The sequence below is a fragment of the Pleurodeles waltl genome, chromosome 11 (assembly GCF_031143425.1).
Source record: "Pleurodeles waltl isolate 20211129_DDA chromosome 11, aPleWal1.hap1.20221129, whole genome shotgun sequence".
Lineage (NCBI taxonomy): Eukaryota > Metazoa > Chordata > Amphibia > Caudata > Salamandridae > Pleurodeles > Pleurodeles waltl.
The window spans coordinates 755576253-755592160 of record NC_090450.1 but is presented as its reverse complement, the minus strand read 5'-3'; positions in this window follow the sequence as shown (position 1 = coordinate 755592160).

Sequence of the window (15908 nt, the reverse complement as noted above, 5' to 3'; positions counted from 1 at the left end):
GAGGAAAACCTGCTTTGTGCATGATTGAGTATTATTCTAAGTGACCGTAGAAAATTGAATGAGGTAAAAACTGACAATATTTTAAGTTTCTGCATAGATGTGTTGGCATAAGAAGGAATTCCTCAGCAGATTGTTATAGATAATGGTCCCCATATTGCTTCAGATAAAATGTCTGATTTTTTTTAGCTTTTACAACATAGAACATCAAAGGACCGCATTATATCATCCAAGGGAAATTTCACTGAGAGTTGGTAGGATGTTTGCAACTGGCCACATGAAGTAATTTTAACCAGAAACAAGAGCTAAAAAATGTGTTATAGGATTATAGATTCATAACAAATGGGATTCTGCAATCCCTGTATACACACCTGTCTCTAATCTCTTTATAATCTGTGACTTTTGATGCACATAGGTGGTCATTAAGAGTTTGGCGGATGGCAGAGACTGCCCGCCAAACTCTCCCCCCCCCACCCTTCAGACTGACTGTGTGGCCTGAACCCCACCGGCCCTAATAGGACTTCACAGACGGGCCGGCAGGTGGAAACGCTGTTTCTGCCCGCCGTCAAAGTGGGAAACAGGGCCCTAACATTGATGCCGGCTCCGTACGGAGCTGGCACCAATGTGGCAGTGTAGAGGGTGCAGCAGCACCCGTCACGCATTCCACTGCCTGTAATTCAGGAAGTGGAATGCGCGAAGGGGCTGTGCATGGGGGCCCCCAAAGCCCCCATTCCGTCAGCCTTTCCATGGCGGTGTGAACCGCCATGGAAAGGCTGGTGGATGGTGACTCCTAATCCCCAGGGTGGCGCTGCTAGCAGTGCAGCCTGGCGGTGTCAGTGGTCTGACCATTGCGGCTCCGCCACGGATGAAGTGGTGGTCCCACCGCTAGCCTGTTGGCGGTGGGACTGCCACCGTGAGTCTGGAGGTCATGCGACTGCCAGACTCATAATGACCACCTCAGTCTCCAATTACGAAGAAAGTATGTCATAACTGGACTGTAATAAGATATTGCAGTCAAGCTCTGACATCACATGGTCTACTGCTAGAGCCAGCAGTGGAGGTGAAAGGCAGGTCAGGTTAGTGAGCATATTTAAGACAGCTGTTTAAAGCAAAGAAAATCAAATGTTTTTCTTTCTTTCGCTCTATTTTTCTAGCTTACAGTGAAAAGCAGAATTAACATTTATTTTTTGCACTTCTTAGACAGTCCTATTAAAGTTAGAATATTTCTGCATGAGTTTTGTTTGTTTCTTTTTGTTTTAATGACTTGCATTGAACTATTCCTAATATTTTTTTGCAACAAATATCTAACAAGTTTTTGATGTGCTTAATTTTCCACTAGAGGTTCTTTATTTATTTTTCATGTTTTAAAAAATGCTCTCTCTTTTATATGAAAGAGTTAGGCACTAAGATTTTAAGTGGTTTGTGAGAAAGGTGATGGCGTGACCACGTATTATATGGGACAAAATCCCCCTTGCTAAACATACTAAGAATACTGCGGGTCACCTCTGGTTTCCATAACTTTACTAAGGGACTTGGCCTCTGCCCTCTATATGGATATGGAACTCCTTGGTGACCTGTAATTTTCTTATAATATACGGCAGAGGATACTTTATCTCAGATATGTCTCATTCGGTTAAGGATGAGTCACCTTTTCAGATTCGATGTGGGCGAGATCCCACAATGATCGCCTGCCCTTGGTGGTTGAGGAAGGAGTGGATATGATGACAAAGCAGTGAGTGAAAGCTAAACAGAGTGTTTATGAGAGGAGACATAATAGTAAAGTGAAAAGAAAGACATGCCCATATGATGTGGGCAATTGAGTACATGTAAAGTTGGGTTTTAATATGAGAAAGGGAGAATCTAAATTTTCTGATCCAAAAACAGCTAGCAATGTATGAGGTAACAATGATGATGGAAGGTGGGGAAAACTCGACTGTAAGAAGACCGATTACCACCTTGGCGGAGGGGATTACTCCGTCCAAAATGTGACGCATATCCCGTCTGCCATCTTACAAGTTTCATAGGATAAAATGGACCTTATAATATGGCATGGTGGCTATCCGTCACATTTGGGACAGAGTAATCCCCTCTGCCAAGGTCGTAATCAGACCCTTGTTTTTTTATCACAGTTTCAAAGAAGATGGTCACCAATTTGCCACTGACAATAAGATTTCAGGTGCAGAAGTTACAAAATTACATCCTCGTAGAGAAAGAAAATATCCTACATGGTTGAAAGATAATGTTCACTGAGCTAGATAATTTGTCTGGATAACATTTTAGTAGAGTTACACATGTTTGGAAAATTTTTAAAATATCTTACTGTTTTATACAAGGGAGATGTGTTGTATTGTGTGAAAATAGTAATGCCACTTTAAAAGGCAGAATGCAGAAGAATTCTGTATTAGAATGTGATGTTTGTAAGAGAAAGGGGGCAGGGCAGTCGTAGAAAAACACACTCGAGGTCCTGTATCTGCCTACTTATCTTAGAAAATAAATTTACCTTTATATCTACATGAGGTGTCTCTTCACTTAATTCCATAGCATTACAAATCATCAACGCTTCTAAAATGGCACAGCCTACGCACATCCTTTCACAAAAAGTAAAACCTCGTAATGTGGAAAGCAGTTTAACTTTGGTTAACTACATTGCACACCTCCCAGATGTGGTTTCTGAATTCCCAGTTAATCAAAACGTATAACCTGGGAGAGCGGAGTAACATTCTACAACCAATGTTTTTGATTTGGGGACATTGATGGAGCCTTTAGATCTGAGACAACATTTCTAAAAACAAGTTAGAATTCATTGCCATTCACAGAGAATGTACTCTGCGGCACTTAAATTGGTCTCAATCTAGGAACATTGTAGCATTGATCTTTCAATTCTGAATCAAGACTGTTAAAGGGAAGAGCAATCCATGAGGTACACACCCTTAGAAATCCCTAAATCATTTTTTACTTTCCATCATCATCATAATGTATGCACGCTATGCTTTTTGAGTACAGGAGGTTAACTACTCCCTCAGACAACCATTGAAGCATATTTATATTATGATCTCTATCAACCTTGACCTATTAGCCTTGTCAAAAGCACTCGGTTTCAAGTAAAGATAAAAAAAAGACCCATAATTACTTCCTGGAGCTGCGACAAGCTGCGAGTGGTAAATGGCCTTTAGGTATGAACACAAGACCTCACAATTCAAGTGATTGGATAATATGGTTGTGAGAGGGCGTAGCTTACATAATCTATATTAACATGAAATGTCTATGAATTAATGTGTGATAATGCTGCATAGAAACTATAATAATAATTTTGCTTAAACGTGCACTTGAAATGTGACCACGGGGAGTGGCCGCCAATGTATATGTGGACTAATACTGATGGCTAAAATGTTTATGTATTACTATTATATCAAATAAGTTTATACTAATTATTAATGACTGCATTATTGAATTTGTGCTGAAATCCTTATAGGCCTTAAGTTAGCATGAGCCGAAGTTTAGCTGCTTGGCTCTCATATTAAATGTATTTTTCTATCTTGCAGTGTGCTGACTCACAAAAGGACACAACCTTATTATTTTTTTCTCCAAACTAGAAGACGAATGTAACAATGCTAGATCCGTTCCCATGCAATTTTCCATTGCTTGTAGAATAATGTTAAAACAAAATGAAACAGTGTAGATTAATGTAATGTACAAGGTCATTCAAACCGGTGAAGACAATGGAGCTACTGACCAAAAGATGTGCAAAGAATTACAGAAAGATGAAATCATACCGGACGTGCCATCTCTGAAGATATCGAACAGGACAACCAATCAGAGACTTGTAAATCAATATGGGGTGAAAGAGTAGGTGACCTAATGTGTTTTCCGATAGGTTAAAGATAGTGGGGTATAACAAATGTCCAATAGAATTTTGGGGTAATGTACAACGAAAAAGGGAGAAAAACCCATGTCACAGGGAGTCATTTAGGTGGGTTAGGGAATGCTATTGATTTTATCCAGAAACTCTGTCCCTCTGTTTGGTGACTTGTTGGTTTACTTAAAACCATCTTCGCCCTGAGATTTGTCCATTTTACACTTTACCTCCTTAAGAGGGAAGTGCCCTTTTTGCCCCGGAGTTGAGTCCTGACTGATGGCGATTTGACTGATGTCCTGAAGACGAAGACTGAACCTGTGCGCTGACCTAAACTTTGGAGGGTAATTATGACAATGCAATTGTGATTTGTCGGTTTTCTTTTCCTTTCTAGGTACCAACTGCTTACTTTTGACAGAGACCATAGTTAGATGTTTTCCAAATTGGTGTTCTAAATTGTTTTGCATGAAGCCCAACATGCTAATGCTAATCAGTGATAAGGACAGGTGTTCACTAAACTGACGAAAATAGACAAACGACCAAATTTATGCTTTGTTGAACTGACGCGTTATTGACACTCTGCTAAATTGATCTATGTTCACGCCTTGTTATGTTCTGATGGTTGTGATTCTCGCATTAATGAAATCTTACCAAAGTTGCCATATCGTGACTATGCTATTATGTTTCTTGGTGTTGAGATTAACGTATCTGCTTTTAGATCTGTAATCAATAGGGAATAAAACTCATACAATTCTACTAAACTGGTGTGGTTATTCATGGCTGCAAGGTCATGGTAGAATCTTGAATTGATTAATGACTTTGACTAAAGTGAAATGTATTGTTGTGATAAATATTGATTACATTATTGACGTGATTGACATATTGATTAGCTATCTCGTCCTAAGGTGTCCCTCAACTGTGTCAAAAGATTCATTGGCCTAAAACGAGTCCTGATGTGTAATAAATTATCATAAAGGGACGCGTTAGCAGTTGTATGCCCGAATAATGAGGAGAAAGATATAATTGTACAAAATATTGAATTGAACTTGCATTTATTCAGTGCTTACTACCCCTGATGAGGTTTGAAGTGCTTCATAGTGTGTACCATGTTACACTTGAGCCCAAAGTTAGTGATCCATCCATTTTTAATTTGGGTTAGTCTTGTGACCTGAGTAAATCACCCCATGCAATACATTTTCTTTGTGGTACATTAGTGACTTAGGTGTGATCATTAGAGGAGGTAATGTGAGAAACAAATAATTTGTAAAAGTTTTTAGACAGACAGGCAGAAGATTTAAAGTCGTTTATATACAGAAGAGGCATACAGAAGGGGAGCAGAGGTGCATTCAAATATATAAGGGAGTGTAATAGTAATGTAAGGTCATTTTTTTCACGCAGAAGTTGAAAAAATCTAGAAGTTGAAGGTTGATGTAACAGCATACAATCTGTGGATGTAGACCTGTGGAAACAAACAGTTTTACATTATGCTCTAATAGAATATGTTTTTTAAAGATGTAGAAGACACTTGTCTCACTGAAAAAAGCAAGCTGATTGCTTGCTGAGACCACTTTACCAGAGACCACGAAGCAGTGCAGCATTTAAGCACATCCCAGTAACAATAATTATAACTTGACAACACCACCGTTGCCTTACTGCATTCAAGAAACACTTCCAAACGAAGAAAGTCCCCTATGTGTAACTACTACAGCAGTATATTTAATACCATGAAGTATTGTTACCGTTTATGCAAATCACTTTACCCCATAGATAAACTGCACATACCTTCTGAAGTCTGCGCGAGGAGCTGCCCCACGCTTTGGCAGGAAGGAGGTTGTTGGTGCCGCGAGGAGCAGGTGTGGCATTGTAGACAGTTTCTGTTTGGTGTGAAGAGACAATCATCTCTGGAGCTTCACACTGGCAGTCAATACAGGTTGTTGCTGTTGGCACAAGTGCCGATGTTGCTGAAGCTTGAATTGGCAGTTGTGGATGGCAGCTATCTGTACAAAGTGCAGTTCTTGCTGAAGCTTTGTGTTGGCAGGTAGTCATTTCTCAGTGCGAAGAGTCCACTCACTTCGCAGTCATGAGGAGCCCAAAACTGCTCTGTTTTCACTTTGAGTTCAGGAGGAGTACACTCCGTCAGCCAAGACTCGGGGGCTTTTCTTGGGATTAGGACTCTGGAAGGGTATGTCATAAAACTGACCCTTGGAGTCACTTCTTGGGCGTCTGGGTCCTGAAGATACTTTTATCCCCAGTGCCAGCCTGTGGGTGGGGTCTGCCCCCTTTGTCTCACCTTTCTGCTTTCTTGGGTTTTACTTCAAACAATCTAGATTTACAAAGGACAGGCCTAAGAGTGTGAGCTGCATTTGAAAGTGGCAGGTCAGACACCCCTTAGAAGAAAGGAAGTAGGTTTTGCAAGCCTTGAGGCTACCCTTTGACGCTCAGATAGGCAGAGTACAACCTGCCTTCTCAGGAGACTGACACACCGAAGGCCACCAAAGCACCACCCAAAGGTCATTTTGGCCCTATGTGCGGAAGGAATGCACAAAGCATCACAAGAGAGGCAATCAGAGTCATGTAACTCTGAACATTGGCAGAAAGGCATATTTGGTTTAGGCGGAAAAAACCTACTTTCTAAAAGGTATGTTCTAAAGATAGGGACACTTTCTAAAAGATGCATTTGCAGAGCTGTAATTTAAAATCCAACCCTACCACTAAAGAGGATTTTAAATTACAATTAATTTAATCAGCTACACCATTTCTATTTCTGGGCCTAAACTGAGATTATCACTTGATAATGGTAATAAATTAAGCCAGTGTTAGCATATGGGAGATATAGCCTTACAAAAGTGAAAAACTACTTTATCAAGACATAAAATAAGCTCATATGCCCTGCTTTTTAATTACCATGCATTCCTCCTTAGCAGCGGTCTGGGCCAACCTTAGGGGTGACTTTTGGGTATTAAAAAGGAAGGTTTGTAGCTTGCCAAATAATTATTTTGCCAGGTTGAAATAGCAGTTTACAACTGCACTACAGGCTGCAGTGGCAGACCTGATACATGTTTTACAGGGCTACTATAGTGGGTGGCACAATGAGTGGTGCAGTCAACTAGTAACATTTCCGTTACTAGCCCTGGGTGCGTGTAGCACCAGATACTAGGGACTTACAAGTAAATTAAATGTATCAATCAGATGTGTCCCAATTTTCCCATGTTAGAAAGGGAGAACACAATCACGCTACCACTGGTTAGCAGTGTCGGGTAGGCTCTCATTATCCTAATGAGACTACTGGATTTGGGCAGCAGAATCACTTGTACTATGGGAGACTGAGTCTGAACCCACACCAGGTGACACCTGTCGGCCTAATCCTGGTTTTGTTCCGGCTAGCTAGCAGTGCCTCATCTCCACCCAAGAGTAGGGATGATTGGGCAACCAAGCGCATGAGACAAATGACTCCTTAGGGAAATCATGGTCACTCAGATCTCATCTGTTTCTCTCAATTACATTAGTCTCACTTTTGCAAGGATGATGAGAGGCAGAGTAAGGTTCAATAAAGTTTTATTGAAGCAACTGCATCTTTAATAATAAAGCATGCATTGAAATAACTAGGATGATGAAGCATGACAGGATTAAAATTGTGACAAGGATAGTGAAACATAAAAATAACGCTACCATGTTGTCACTACGGTTTTTAAGGATAGTTCCTACCTAAGCTATGTTAGAGCACAGCATGTTAAGCTCTAATTCTGCCCTTCAGGTTCCCCTGGGGAGATATCAGCCCTCATACCTGAGCAAGAGGCCTGTTGTCTACATAAGCAGCTGCAGCAAAGCAATCAGCATACAGGCATGGTCATCTGGCTGGAATCTCCCTCTAACGTACATGGGTCAAAATAGTGTTTTTATAATAAAACAGCTGATGTTCCAAGAAAGGACCCCCACGGTAGAGTGTACATGTTTCTGTGAACATTAGAGACAAAGCGTACCACTTTTGCTGCCAACCTATCTTACTGCAGCCTTGGCAAAAGCACAGAGTGAAATAAATGTTTTGTTTAAGAATGCAGTGCTGGCCTAGGCAAAGAACAGCTAGATGGAGAAAATAAAATAAGACTGCAAATGTGGCTGTTGTTGAAATAATAAAAACAAAGCTGAATAAAATATATCTAGGCTAAAGTGCACAGCGGCAGGCCTAGTTTGCTAAAATAATGTGTGTAAAACTATAGCTACAATGGCTACACAACAGCAGGAGCAAAGGGCACACAGCCCTAAAAGCCAACTAAAAGCATGTTCTGCAAAGGAAGACAAAACTCTGGGATGACCCTGGAGAGGGGCCCAGGTCCAAATGAATGTTATGCTATGATATGAAAGATAGCCACTGTTTCTCCCGACTATACGAGTTCATTGTCTTCTAGGAACTGTCCTGTTTCTCTGTGACCATCCTGAAGAAAGCAGGCAGCCCCCTTGGTGGGAAAAGGACATCTTCAAAGGCATATTCACAACAGAGATCTACATTCATATAAACAGCAATACTTCCAGGGTTCCAACATCTGCTATTAGTGGCCATCTGGTATCATCATCTACCCTATCCTCTCATACTGCTCAGATAAGTGCAGGTGAACGTTCTTGTAACTAACCCCTCCTGTCTTCCTGCCAGGTTTCCTCCTAAAACCAAAAGGTCCTTTGTTCTCCAGAATGAAACTGATGATGGTTGTTAACAAAGCCTCTTGTGCAGTCTGCATCACAAAAATATAAGGCACTCCCTCCTTCAGTTGATGTGGCTGCCAGGCAGAAATTACAACTTTTATAATAAAAAATGACCTGGTGCCTGATTTAGATCTCGCCTGATGGAATACTCAGTCATTCATGTTACGGATATTCCGTTTGCCATATTATGTTCTCCATAGGATATAATGGGACTATTATACAGCAGACAGGCTATCTGTTACATTTGTGACAGAGTATTCCACTCCACCAAGATTTAAAATCAGGGCTTTAGTGATATTTACACTATAAATCTAGGTTCATCATTACTATGGTTCAATCTAAAAGTCGACTATACCTCCCACTGCTTGTGTCCTAGAAGTCAGTGCACATTCACTGAGAGGAGGCAAACGGCTTCCAAGTGGTCAGAATTATAATCCAGAAAACTCATTTAAAAATATTCACTTTCCTACAGCTATTATATTTACTATGATACTATACTATTTTCCAACGTATTTAAAATGTTAATCAGGGGGATGCATATCCATCTAGGCCATAAATCTAGGGAAACTAATTATGGAAATACATTTGGGTAACTTTTCAGTTGGGTGAGGTATGAAAAAATAGTTGGTCTTATGTCACATTGAAATGTTGAACTAATAATCATTATAAGCACTTTCTGTGATGGCATTTTGTGTGACAAACATTTCTATGATGGCACTTCTGATGTCATCAGGTCAAGGGTCATGTGAATCAACAACAGGAAAGCATAGTATATGTTTATATGTTATAAGGTAGGCAATTTAGATGGAATAGAATTATAGGTGGATGGCTCTTAATTACAGAGTTGTTTCCTATTACAATATAGACAACAGGAACAATGCTTTGGTCTGCTATGATTTTACTTGGGATAACAAGGTGGAAAACTCCATATTACTCCAAGCTATATATCTGCAAGTATACGTTGTCCCACCATGCACTCTGCCCCACTGAATTACTGACCCCCATGGATCAGATGTGCAGAGGAAGAGGAGTCTTGTGGGAGCCATGCAGAACATTGTCTTTCTTACCCTCTCACTTGCCTTGAACGCTCCCTATATCTGCACATTAAAAAATATATAACTGGTGTCCTGCTACCACCACCACCATACTGTGGTTACACATTCTTCCTTTTCAGAAGAACCTTTGATAACAAAAGAATGTCAGCACCATGTCACCCTTCCAAGCACTCTAGGCAACACTTTCACCTTACCCAATCCATTTGTTATAAAATAAACACTGGGGGCCTCATTTACAAGGTTTTGGGGAAGGCAGCGCTGCAAAGACTCTTGCTGCACTGCCTTGCATCAAAAAAAGGGCAGGAATGTGCTGTACCTATGAGATATGGCGCATTCCTGTCCTTTCCTCTTGCGCTTGTGCACAATTGGCTACCATGCACCAAAGTAGGCACCATTGCATCATGGTGCAAGGATGTCTGCATTGTAGGAATGATTGCTTTTGTACAGGAATGGACACCTTCCAACACAAATAATTACTGGAGGCAATTTCTTCTTACTATGTGTGCTGCAGAATGAGAGCTTACATAAAAAGAGGAAAAAATGTGGCAAAATAAGTTATTTCGCCTAGTCTCTTCTCCCTTCTGTCTCCCCTGGAGAGGCATAGACTTTTGGCTCATTCCAAGGTTTACAAAATCTTGCAAATCTGGGAATGCGTTAAAATCTATGGGAGTTGTGTGTGAGAACACTCACCGTAACACCCATGGAAACCATCTTTGACACAAAGTGAGGCAATGCACCAACTAGTGTTGTGTTGCCTTACTCCATATCATATCCTTTTCTCCATATCAAAGTGGCTTTACGCGGCCTTGTAGATATGGGCCTGCCCTGCTGGTGCATCATAAAAAGTGACGCAGCGCAAGCAGCTTGTAAATAAGCCCCCTGGTATATTGTAACCTTCGCCATCACACTTGGCTGACATCCCATCCCGGGCCTGTCAGTATATTAATAAATGTATGTCTTGTGAACTACCAACATCCCATAGCAACCAAGCAGAATGTAGCACACATAGAAAGAGGAAAAAATTGTAAGAAATAATGTTACTTCACCTTGTTGCGCCACCCTTACTCAACCCCTGGGGTGGCATAGAAAACTGGTGCATTCCCAGGTTTACGAAACCTTGTAAATCTGGGAATGCGTCAGATTCCATGGGTGTTCCGTGGGAACACCCACAGCGACACTCATGGAAAGCCCCTTTCAAGCACAGTAATACATGAGAGGGGGCCATATCTACAAGGCCATATAAAGCCGTGTAAAGTGGCTTTGCGTGATCTCGTAGATATGGCCCCGCAGCCTGCTCAATCAGTGTGTCAAAAAAAGTGATGCACCAGCACAGCAGACCACTTGTAAATGAGTCCCCTAGCGTTTGGTTCTAGAACATGCAGTTGTATATTATGTAATCCTTGCTGGAGTTTCACAATTTTGTGCCTAGAGGCAACTGCATCTTTCTTTCATCTCTTAGTTTTCGAAATGATCGCTTTTTGTTGGAGTTTCTTTAACACTCCTTTTTTCATATTTCGTGAAATACATAGTTCATTGAATTTCATTGTTACTATATTCTATGCAGTGAATGAATATAGGCTATGCTTTCCTCAGATTTCCTTATCAGTTCGTATGTACCTGCCACTGTCTAGAGTCCATGGCTCCTTTTCCTGCATTTGACCATCATTTGTGTGTGGTTAATGTTGTTTAATTGTCAGTAGATGACATCCAGCATGGGTAAAGAATTCCAAGGAATTGTAATGCAAAGTAACTGCACAATTCAGGACGCCAGAAAAGGTCTTTTGTCAGAGTACTGGTGCCAAGGTATGGCGTACAAATGAATCGCGTTTCCATGTGGCTTTAAGGCAGACCACAGTCTTCTGTATCAAGCTGATAACCTCTCACAGTGAAGGACGTACAGTCTATAACTCTGGAGGTGTAATGCATGGCAAAACTATTGTAAGGCAGTTCTGACTCTGGCAGCCCTATTATACATGCTTAAGAGGTACCTTGCACCTTAAATTATCACAAATCTAATTTCCTCTTAAAGTCAGGTTTGGAAAATTTCGTAAAAAATAACTATGATTCACACACCCTGCTCCTTACAGATCTGCACTGGCCCCATCCACTACTTGGCACTCTTCAAATTACTCATGCATGCTTACAAATTCTGGCAAAACATCGACTCAACATACCTCAACACTCGCACTGACTTCCAAAAACCAATCAGATACCTCAGCTCAGCTAGATTCCTGCTCACACACATCCCCACCATACACAGAACCAGCTTGGGACCATCATCCCTCCTCCCACATTACTCCTAAAATCTGGAACAACTTGTATCCACACATCAGAGGTTCGGCTTCTGCTCTTGAGTTGTTTAAGAAACGGAAGCTATGGCTGTTCGACTAGCTTCAGCCCGGGCTTGACCCACTCTACTTCTCGTATCAGCATGAGGATACCCTTCTGGGTGAGTCATGCACCCTACAAACACACATAACATAACGAAGATTAGCATTTTCTTAAGTGGAAGTATGAAATTAAAAATGTAATTTCACCTAGGCTTTGAAAAATTTAGCAGGACCTATGCATTGAAACGGCTTCTTGGTCTGCAGTGTCAGGACACTAAATATGGTGTGTGCTACTTTGTTTTACATATTAAGCATCCTACCTTATGGGCTTACAAGGTACGCTTCAAGCAGACTTATTACTATATAGAAATAGTTTTTTTTACATGGCAAAAACACTTTTCATCGTCTTGTACCAATGCAGTGCCTTAAAAATGCAGCACAGTGGTCATCCTGGCGGACATTTTATGTCATATATCTGGCCAGAGTCAATACACACTGTGATTCATGACAAGTGTAACCTTGCATGCCTCAGGCGTTCTATGTCCTCTACAAGGGACTTAAAGGGAAATAAATAGACATAACGGGGCCTACCATTAGCACAGGCACATGGCAGGGAGGAAGCACGTGGTTTACTCTTGTTCAGCAGTTTTAGAGCCTGCAGCAAAATCGGGCAGACAAATTGGGGGGGGGGGGGGGGTCGACGCACAGCAAAAAATATGTTATTTCTAAGATTGAAAAAAATTTCAGTAAAAGTTACAGCTGGAGAGATGCTGAAATGCCTCCACCTTTAGTCCTGTGATACCAGCTAAAGCTGCAAGTATTCTTTAGCAGCAAGAAAGAAAATAACCATTCCCAGCTCACCATCAAGTATAACTCACATGGCTGTGCTTGGATGTACTTGCAAAATCCAATATTTGTTCCAAAATATCAGCTTTTCATTTTCCGAAAAATAAACATGATGCATCCAAATGTTATATGTTTTTTCCATTGCTTGCTTTGTCTGAATAAACAACTCTTCAAAACAAAAATGCCTCCAATGCAAATATATTCCAATTACATGACAAATAGCCAAACGATTTTGAGGAAGACCGATTTATGCAGATGCAGATTAAGAGAATATAGAAAATAAAATAAGTAAACTCCACAATATGCCAAGCATTTGCAATTGCCAAACAACATCATTATTACAGGTACAGCCGCAATAGTGCTAAGGATGCCTGCAACATGACAAGGTGGTCCACCTTATGCCCAGCGCCATTGTTATGACATGGACAATCATAATAATGCTATGGATGCTATGTTAAAGAGGGAAACCAAATGCCAAGGCCAGAAATATTCTAGGCATGGCCAAAACGTCAAGAGGTCCACAGCATGCCAAGCAGGGCTGCCTTATGCTACAGACACCAATGTGCTGAATCTGGTTGTAATTTATTCCTCCAAAGTCCACAACATGTCTAAGCGCACCGTATGCCAGGGAAATGGATGTATGATGGAAAAACGCATGCGCCTACCACGCATGCCTCAACAAAGCGGTCAGAACAATGACTGCGTCGTTTCCACGAATGCCTTTACCACGCATGCCTTCACAACAATGTTTTGGTGTAAATGCGTGCCTAGTAAAGGCATGTGTGGAACGGCATGCATGGTTTTCGCATGCGATCCCTCCACCCCAAAAATAAAACAACCCGACCCCCCACCCACCCTTAAACACTACCCATATACCGCCCACCCACCCTGAGCCCTAAAATCTACCCCAACCCCCCACCTGCCTTAAAAACAATCAACACCACCTACAAAGATAAATCTAGCCCACCCCTAAAAACAAAATTACACCGACCCTCCCACCCCCGCCCCTAAAAACCGCCCTAAGTACAAAATTACCCTGACCCCGCCCTAAAAACCATAGTACCCCAACCCCCACCCACACCCCTTTAAAAAAAAATTAACCCAACCACCCCCACCCCTAAAACTACCCCCAACCCTCTCCCAGCCCCACTTACTTGACCGTGTTCTACCCTGACCCTAAAAACAAAATTAACCCGACCCCCGCCCCTAAAAACCTGACACCCCCACCCACCCTAAATACAAAATTGACACAACCTCTCACCCCTGCCCCTTAAAACCCGACCCCTCCACACGCCTTGAATACAAAATTACCCCGACCCCCACCCCTAAAAACGGCCCACCATCTGTCCTAAAAACAAAATTACCCCGACCTCCCACTCCTGCCTCTAAAAACACACCCCACTCACCCTAAATACAAAATTACCTCGGCCCCCAACCTCTACCCCTAAAAACAAAATTACCCCACCCCTAGAACCCACCACTCTCCCTAAATACAGAATTACACCTACCACCCGCCCCGCCCCAAAAACAAAATTACCCTACCCCACCCCAAAAACAAAACTACCCCAGCCCCACTTAACTGACTTTGTCCTCTCCCGATGCAAATTCCCTTTTTCTCTGCCTTAACCTTGCATGTGTGTTGTTTAGCACATTTGTGGTTAAGGCAGAGAAAATGGGAGTCATTGTTAACGCAAGGGTGGTTCCGCTTGCATTAATGTTGTTGTGGTTCCAGTGTCATGGTTCCAGACATTTTCCCAGGGAAACAATTAGGCTACATGTGTAGACACTAATGATATGGAAGCCGGGCAAAATTACAACTATGTTATATGACCACAATGATGCCTTAAGTGGCCTCCAACTTGCCAAAAAGACTGCTGTTATTCGCGGACCATCACTATGTAAGGAATAGCCCCTATAAGACTGTGGAAGTGATGAAAAGAGCATTGAAGTACAGGAAGTGAGAGTAGGAGCAGTGAAGGATATATTGGTAAGACACATTATTAACGGGGGAGCTGTAAAAGTAAAGGCAGTAAATGATGGTGAAGGAAAGAGTAAAGAAGCAGATAACGGTGAGGGAAAGAGTAATGCGTGAGTGATTAGTGAATGGGTTTCCATGCAAAATACCATGAGTAGAATATTATACATACATATGCACAACTACACTTAACTTCTCTGCACTAATCAGCCACATCGCAAAAAGTACATTCTCAGGACATGACAAAACCTTCAGTCTCGTTAATATTTATGTGGCATGAAGCATTTTGCGATACCATCCAAATACAGGGCCTCATTGACAAGAATCTGATGCATCATCGTCGATGCGTCAGATTTCTTGCACCTTGTTTTGCTTTCACTAATGACCGAGCTGACAAAAATCTCTGGAATGCACTTCTCAGTTCAAAGAAGACATTTATTATGATTTCACCACGAGGTTCCTAAAAAAGGAGGTTAGCATGTTAAAAGCAAACATTTAAAAATAGTCACAGCAATGAAAGGAAAATATACCAAAATGATTCTCAACTGCAATATACATAGCAAATATATGTAGTTATGATTATGCAAAGCAAAGAATGAAGCAAAAACTCATCACTGTAGGGTCTGCCAAGCTCTTCATCTTGCTCATGCCAGCAAGAAGATGACCCCGTTGAACTGCGAGAAAGAGATCTCCACCCTCACGGGACTGGTGTCAGGCATTTGAAGTCTAGTCCTGACCAAGGTCTCGAAAAGTTCACTGCTACTGAGCAGGACCAACTTTTTGTATCTTAAAGAACCGGAGAAGGGCTTTCTGGAAAAAACCCTCATTTAGCAATTCAAAACATGCTGGCTAGTTTAGGTCTGCTTTGAAAATAACACATTGGGATTTGGCCACAGTCCCAAGATGCTAAATCAAAACAAATCCGTTCCCTGCCATCTGAGTACATGCTTATCGTGCCGACTGCCAACCTCCTCCATATTATGTACTAGCTGTTTGGTGATATGTCCTAGCTCTTTGTTGGGAAAGAATATGAAAACAAGCACAGTTCACAATGTGGAATAATACTAACACATTTAACATGGAAGTGTCTAACGCTACGATAAAGTCAAAAGCAAGCTAAACTGAATACAAAATGTAGTCTGCAACTGGTGAAC